The sequence below is a fragment of the Aquarana catesbeiana genome, linkage group LG08 (assembly GCF_042186555.1).
Source record: "Aquarana catesbeiana isolate 2022-GZ linkage group LG08, ASM4218655v1, whole genome shotgun sequence".
Taxonomy (NCBI): Eukaryota; Metazoa; Chordata; class Amphibia; order Anura; family Ranidae; genus Aquarana; species Aquarana catesbeiana.
The window spans coordinates 257,995,283-258,004,463 of record NC_133331.1 but is presented as its reverse complement, the minus strand read 5'-3'; positions in this window follow the sequence as shown (position 1 = coordinate 258,004,463).

Here is a 9,181-nt window from a genome sequence, read left to right as displayed (position 1 = left end):
TGATGATGTACTTCAGAGCGAGGCCTGGAACGCTGGTGGAGGGCAGGCGCGGAGCTGTGACGTCACTGGAATGCGACGCGTTTCATGAGCGTACGGGCTACGATGTCATGGTAGCTGCGCTCCTTCATCAAGCTACAAGTGGATCGTGGAAGCGGCTTAAAAGGGAGTTGGGGGAGGGAGAAAAGGGGGGAGGAAGGAGAGAGAAAACGAAAAAGGGATGGGAAAGGGGAAGGTAATGGCCATATGGAAACACTCTGTTTTTAGATATGAAACTTTTTTCCAAATAGTCTCAATTAATAGCAAGCTTACATATGATGGATATGTATATATATAAATGTAAGAAATTCCCATGTGAAAAGACAAATAGGGGAAAATGAATAGGGGAAAATGATATAGAAAGTATTGAAATAAAGGATAAAGATAAAAAAATATGAAATTAATGATTTATCATAAATAATGATAATGGGAAATGATACTAATAATGGGATAATATATGAAATAAATGGGGTGGATAATTAGGTAAACGCAACACTGGGCCAACATGTTCTAACATTAGTTGATACTATTAAGAGCTAATAATTAATTCGAAGATAATTTAATAATGAGAATTAGATTGAAAGAGTGTTTTGAAAAATTAATTGAAAAAATAATAAAAAATATAATAATAAATAGAAATAAAAATAAAAATAATAAAGTAAAGAAAATTGATTAAAAGAGCCTCAGTAATGTAGTCAGAGGTATTGGTACATATACATGTATATACATATACACGCACAAATACGCATCCGGCCACATACATACGCACAGACACCTCTGCTGTATAGCCCCTACATGTGAAGCAGGGGGCTGGGGCCCTCTCATGTGAAGGAACCAATACATATGTGTGGGTCCTATATCTTCCTCGGCCTCCAAATCCAACAACCTATCACCTCCTGAAATCAAAGCACTTGATAAAATTATTCATACAGAGGATTTGGTTATCAAATCTGCAGATAAAGGAGGGGGTATTGTACTACAAAACAGAATAGATTACCTCAAAGAATCATACAGGTTACTTTCTGACACCACGACATATGTCAAACTCCCTAGGGACCCCACAACTGAATACGCTATGGAAGCTGACCAACTGATCTCTACTGCCCTCCAAGAAGGTATTATTACTAAAATCGAGAAGTCTTTCTTGCAAAAAACCTTCTATCAAGTACCGTACTTTTACCACCTGCCGAAGATCCATAAAAGCTTAGAGGATCCCCCAGGCAGACCTATCGTGGCAGCCATGGATAGTGTCACCACGGGCTTCAGTTTATATATAGACCAATTTCTACAGCCCATAGTTGCCCAATTACAATCATATATCCGAGATGGTACCCATCTCTTGGAAATGTTATCCTTATATAAGTGGGAGCCCACTTATGTCTGGCTCTCACTAGATGTGTGTTCATTATACACCTCCATCCCACATGACTTCGGACTGATGGCATTAGAACAATTTTTGTCCACAGAACCCCTCATCAATATGCGCCAGGCAAGTTTTATTGTGGAGGCAACAAGATTTTGCTTGACACATAACTACTTCTCCTTTAATGAAGAATACTATCAACAGGTACAAGGTACAGCAATGGGGGCAAATTTCGCACCCTCTTACGCTAACCTGGCGATGGGTCTATGGGAAAATAACTTCATCTACAATAACAATCCCTTTACGGCCAACATCATATTCTTTGGGAGATACATTGATGATTTAATCATCATCTGGGATGGTGACACTGACCTGATAACCTCTTTTGTCCAACATTGTAACACCAATCCCTACGGGCTGTCTTTTACGTCAGCCACTGACTCAGCCACTATCGCTTTCCTAGATTTAGAATTGGGACATGATGGCTCCACCATCACCTCTAAAAATTATACTAAGCCTACAGCAGGTAACTCGTATTTACATTTTGAAAGTTGCCATCTTCCCAAATGGGTCACAAACATTCCCAAAGCACAGTTCTGCCGTCTTCGGCAGAACTGCACTAGGGACTCAGACTATGTTGAGTTAAGTGAAACCCTCAAAAGAAAGTTTTATGACAAAAAATATCCTGAAACTCTAGTGGAAGACGCTTTCAAACACTACCTGCATGGTAAACCACCAAAACTTAAAACTAATCAACCTACATATGATGGTTCCAGTAGGTTTATAACTACCTTTCACAACAAGCATAAAAGGTATGGAGAAGATTCTAGAAAAACATTGGGGTATTCTACACCAAGACCCTCATTTAAAAACATTACTCCCACCCCTCCCCAAAGTCATCTACCGCAGGGCCCCCAATCTTAAGAATAAGATTGCACCCAGCAAGTTCAAACCTATCTCAACAATACCACCTGTACTTACACTAATCCCCCTGGTGGGCATGTACCAATGCCGTAAGGCCTTATGCAAGACCTGTAATTTCGTCCAACATGGACAAAAATCCTTCATCACCAAAGGCAAGACCTACATACTGAAAGAATTTTCTAACTGTTCGTCTGACTTCGTCATCTACGGCCTAAGTTGTCCGTGTGGCCTAATGTATGTAGGCCGGACAATTAGAGCCTTAAGACGAAGATTTGGCGAACACAGAAGGCTCATAGAGGGCGGAACAGACCCCCATAGTGTTCCAAAACATTTTGCCTCAGCCCACCAAGGGTCCACAGATGGCCTTAAGGTATGGGTCATTGAACAGATCCCGAGGTCTCTTCCAGCGGCTGAGAGATTCAAGAAGCTCTGTGCACGTGAGACCTTTTGGATCTATACCCTAGATGTACTCTCGCCAGGAGGAATCAATGAAAGCATCGAGATTGCAACCATCCTATAAACAATATATCATATACTCCTGCTACATCTGTTTACCATTGGGACCACCAATTCGTTTAGTTGGTTTTAATACATAACCATATACTGTCCCCTACAGGTTAAATGTTTTTACTGTATTATATGTTTCCCAAAAAAACATTCAAAAAAACTTTTAAAATAACATTCGAAATTCTCAAACATATAGGACCCACACATATGTATTGGTTCCTTCACATGAGAGGGCCCCAGCCCCCTGCTTCACATGGGTTGTGTATATGTAGGGGCTATACAGCAGAGGTGTGGCCGGATGCGTATTTGTGCGCGTATATGTATATACATGTATATGTACCAATACCTCTGACTACATTACTGAGGCTCTTTTAATCAATTTTCTTTACTTTATTATTTTTATTTTTATTTCTATTTATTATTATATTTTTTATTATTTTTTCAATTAATTTTTCAAAAACACTCTTTCAATCTAATTCTCATTATTAAATTATCTTCAAAAATTAATTATTAGCTCTTAATAGTATCAACTAATGTTAGAACATGTTGGCCCAGTGTTGCGTTTACCTAATTATCCACCCCATTTATTTCATATATTATCCCATTATTAGTATCATTTCCCATTATCATTATTTATGATAAATCATTAATTTCATATTTTTTTATCTTTATCCTTTATTTCAATACTTTCTATATCATTTTCCCCTATTCATTTTCCCCTATTTGTCTTTTCACATGGGAATTTCTTACATTTATATATATACATATCCATCATATGTAAGCTTGCTATTATTATTATTTCCCATCCCTTTTTCGTTTTCTCTCTCCTCCCCCCCCCCTTTTCTCCCTCCCCCAACTCCCTTTTAAGCCGCTTCCACGATCCACTTGTAGCTTGATGAAGGAGCGCAGCTACCGTGACATCGTAGCCCGTGCGTTCATGAAACGCGTCGCATTCCAGTGACCTCACAGCTCCGCGCCTGCCCTCCACCATCGTTCCAGGCCTCGCTCTGAAGTACATCATCACCGCGGCCGGCTCGAGCGGTGTTCAGCAAAGCCCCACGCACAGCAGGCAGCAGCGACACTCGTGACTGATCTGATGGACTCCCTCCTTGGATTTTAACCACACCACATGCTGTATTTTATTCTGCAAAATGTGAGTTGCTTGCACATTGATTTTAAATAAATTGACTTTCATACTGCACTTAGAGGCGCCTCCTCTCCTTGTGTTTTTTTCCTGCAGATTTAGGAGCTTGGTTTCAGCTCTCCCTGGAAGGCAGCCCTCTGTGTGGATTTTTAAATACTATCTTGCCTTTGTTTACATAGACTCTTATGGACTATTTTTTAATTTAATTTTTTAGTCTGTCACTAACATGATGGTAATATGAGGCTTCCGGTTTTTGCGCCTTTACTTGCTTGCATTCCTGACCAAGTACTCCTCATTTATCACAACCCTCTGAACTCGCCCTTGTAACCAGTTTTCAATTCATATTCTCAGCCTATGGTCCATGACAACGGCTTACTTTGTACAGTAACGTTTATGGGGAACTGTGTCAAATGCTTTTGCAAAATCCAGATACACCACGTCTACGGGCCTTCCTTTATCTAGATGGCCGCTCACCTCCTCATAGAAGGGTAATAGATTGGTTTGGCAAGAACGATTCTTCATGAATCCATGCTGATTACTGCTAATGATACCATTTTCAATACTAAAATTATGTATATAGCCCCTTATCATCCCCTCCAAGAGCTTGCATACTATTGATGTTAGGCTAACTGGTCTAATTCCCAGGGATGTATTTCGGCTCTTTTTTAAATATTGGTGCTACATTGGCTTTTCTCCAATCACCTGGTACTATTCCAGTCAGTAAAAATAAGGAACAATGGTCTGGCAATTACTTGACTGAGTTCCCAAAGTACCCTCGGGTGCAAGCCATCTGGTCCCGGTAAATTATTAATGTTAAGTTTCCAAAGTCTATTTCGAATTCTGAAAAAATAAGGCCCATCATTAGTTCAAGTGGGAGGATAGTAAGATCCATACCATTGCCATCAATTGCAGGAAAGTATGTCCCATATTATTAGTGTCAGTGGGAGGAAAGTAAGCCCTATAATTGGTGTTAATGGGAAGAAAATAAGTTCCATTTCATTAGTGTCAATAGAAGGAAAGTAAGCTCCATCATTGGTTTCAGTTACCTGTCAGGTTGGAAAAACTCAGGTTCATCTAAATCAAATAAAAAAAAAAATAGAAAACTTCCATATACAGAGCCCTAAACCCACAGTTGATAATAAGGAAGGCAAAATAACCCGATGAACATGGTCCAGTTTGCTCCAGTAAAGGAAAGACTCCTGATCCCCCAAGGAAGCAATCGGATATTCCCTGGATCAACAATCTGTGCTGGTCGGAACTAGTTCTTGAGGGAGTCTATTCCATATTTGCAGGGCTCTTATTGTGAAGAAGTCTTTCTGTCTAGGGTAAAGCTCTTTTCCTCCAGATGTAAATAATTGCCCCTTGTCCTTTGTGATGACCTAAAAGTGAATAACTCTACACCAAGTTCACTATATGGACCACTTATGTATTTATATATGGTCATTATATCCCCTTAATTGTCTTTTAAGAGAGAATAAACTCAGTTCAGCTAATCTTTCCTCATAGCTGAGCTCCTCCATGCCTCTTATGAATTTGGCTGTTACCCTCTGCAATTTATCCAGTTCCCCGATATCCTTTTTGTGAATTGGTGTCCAACACTGGACTGCTCATTACTAATGATTTTTTTACAGGGGAAAAATTACAGTATGTCTCTCCCTCTCTGCAGTCTATACCTTTTAATACAATAAAGTATTTTGCTAGCTTTAGAAACTGCAGCTTGGCATTGCATGTCATTATTAAGCCTATGATCTACCTGAACACCCAGGTCCTTCTCCACCTTTGAGATACACATTGATGGGAATGAGAGGAAAAGATTTTCCATCTATGGTGTCAGTTGGAGTAAAATAAGCTCCATATTGTTGGAGTAAGAATCAGCACTACATTTCAGTGGTTAAAGCAGATCGTTACAGCGAGCCATGCATACCTGCATAACAAAAAAAATACTTGCCTTCTTGCTGCCTGTGCCACCAGAACACAGCCAAATTCAAGAGTAATTCTCCAGAAAAGTCTGCTGGGAACCTGACATAACGTGCCTTGCAAAAGTATTCACTCCCCTTAGCTTTTTACCTATTTTGTTACATTACAGCCTTTAGTTCAATGTTTTTTTTTAATCAGACTTGTGTTCTGATCCATCACATATAATTCAAAGTTGGTGAACTAAAATTAGAAAAATATATACATAAAACTATTTTTCAGAAATAAAAAAAATGATAAATTGGCATGTGTGTATTTATTTACCCCCTTTGTTATGAAGCCCAAAAAACTCTGGTGCAACCAATTACCTTCAAAAGTCACATAATTAGTGAAATGATGTCCACCTGTGTGCACTCCAAGTGTCACATGATCTGTCATTACATATACACACCTTTTTGAAAGGCCCCAGAGGCTGCAACACCTAAGCACCACTAACCAAACACTGCCATGAAGACCAAGGAACTCTCCAAACAAGTAAGGGACAATGTTGTTGAGAAGTACAAGTCAGGGTTATTCATCGATATTCACAAATACATCAGAAAATTGAATATCAAAAAATATTTTATAGGATGTAATTCTTCTTCCACTGCTGTTACTATCCAGAAGCCCAATAAAGTGATTAATAGTGGCCTAAAAAACAAATCTCGTTTCAATCCTCTTAATAACCCGAATTACCAAGTAGAGGTGTTTAAAGGATTGATTCTACGGGACTTGGAACGCCTCAAACCAAATAAGGAGGTGAACATGAGACACATTAGTGAAGGCATCACTATGGTAGAGGAAAGAAAAGAAATCATCATAAGGCCAGCTGACAAGGGAGGAGGTGTGGTGATACTCCCAAAGGATCTATATCATGGTCAGATTATGGATATGCTTTCTGATCAGGTGACATACAAACCTCTTGATAATGATCCAACTCAATCCTATAGGGATCAATTAAAAACTCTGGTGGATATGGGATCAAGAAGTGGGGTTCTAACAGAGAAAGAGAAGCGGTTCTTAGTACCTTTGAGCAGCCGTATACCTACATTATACACTCTGCCAAAGATTCATAAGGACCCCACCAACCCTCCAGCAAGACCCATCGTAAATAGCATTGAGTCGATTTCTGCAAGAATGGGCCAGTACTTAGATTGTTTTTTACAAAAAAGCGTTATATGTACTCGCTCATATCTTGGAGACACAAAAAATTTCCTGAACTGTTTGCAGAATGTTGATCTAACAGATAAACCACAGGCCATTTTGGTCACAGCAGGTGTTGCATCTCTGTACTCCATTATACAGCACGATGATACCCTGCTGGCGCTCAATTGAGCTCTATGCCAAAGAGATGACCTTCCCCACAATCAAAAAGTCTTTTTGAGGAATGCTCTTGATTTCTGCCTCAGTCACAATTATTTTTGGTATGGTGGAAATTTCTATACACAACAGAGAGGTGTTGCAATGGGCGCGAAATTCGTGCCCAGTATCGCAAACCTTTTCATGGCGGAGTGGGAAGACAAAACCATCTTTAGAGAACAACGTCCAGAATTAATTTTCTACAAACGTTTTATTGACGATCTGTTTTTTATTTGGGCCGGATCACCTGATTCATTAGAATCATTTTTACAAACATTAAACCGTAACAATAACAATATAATATTGACTTCAAATTGGCATAGGGATACAATCAATTTTCTTGATGTAACTATATATCGAAGAAACGACAAATTAGAAACAAAGGTATTTTTTTTTTTAAACGGATAGGAATAGCTATTTACCTATTACCAGCGGCCATCATCCCTTATGGCTCAAAAATATTCCAAAAGGTCAAATCATGAGGGTAAAAAGAAATTGCTCCGAAGAAGCTGAGTTCTTTCTCCAATCCAAAATCCTTACGGAGAGATTTGAAGCTAAGGGGTATAAACTGGAGTGGTGGAAGAAGTAGCAGCCCTGCCCAGGGCAGCGTGCTTACAAGAAGTAGATCAGGAGCGTTCAGATGCGCCTTCTAGGAATGAAAATAATCGCAATAAAGAATGGGGTTTCATTTCTCAATTCCATTCTCAGTATAAGGAAGTTGAGGACATTTTTAAAAAGCATTGGCACATCCTTTTAATGGACAAGAAACTCACTACCGTACTTCCACCCACACCTCAATTCATTTATAGAAAAACCACAAATTTCGGGGATAAAATGGTAAAAGAGGTAATAGATCCTCCCAAACGCCCTCAGTCATTTTGGGACTGAAACGTTTTTTTCGCATGCAGAAAATGCAAAGCATGCAGAGAAGTTGCTAGACCATTGAGGGGAATTGACAATTTTGTTTCTTCTGTGAATAATCATTCTTTTGACATTAAACAATTTATAACGTGCAATAGTACTTACGTGGTCTATGCTCTAAAATGCCCCTGAGGCCTTATTTATATAGGCCGCACGAAGAGATTGCTACGAGTTAGAATTTCTGAGCATATTAATAACATCAAAATAGGTTACAAGGACCATAATGTTTCATTACATTTTAAGTTGAAACATAATATGGATCCAACGGGGTTGGAATTTTGGGGTGTGGAACATCTCCAAACTCATTGGAGAGGTATGAATCGCATCCGAGAACTATCCAAACGCGAAACTCGGTGGATTTATTCTGTGGATGTACTCTCCCCCAAAGGCCTTAATATTGAGCTGGATATCAATTGTTTTATCAGTGACACATAAATGGTTTTATCAGTGACATAGTATTGACTTGCACATATAATCTTGAATAGTCTTTGTCACATATATAATAAGAATAAATGTAGGTTATATATATATATATATATATTTTATAGTGTAAATTTTAAATTTCAATCTTAATTGAATTGCCCAAATTACATGTAGGTCATAATTCTAATTCCAGATATTTTATATTTATATTTTATATTGTTGGTCATATATGACCCACACTTCGGGCATCACACTGATTATGCACAAGTTTAGTTTGAATGCCTTACTATTTTAGTTTGCATTGCATCCTCCATGGATATTTATTTTGATACCCATATTAATGCTGAGGGTAGTGGCCCAGTATGGAAATAGGAAGTTGAAATAGGAAGCATTAACATGCAGGCTGTTATACATATTCCATCAGAAAATCACACGTCTTGATTAGTTATAGGGAATTATATCGGCTTGCGGTTTGCATACTTAAATTATTATATGCAAAGAACTATATCTGCATGCTAATTGTATATGTGTATTAGTATGAATGTATTTAT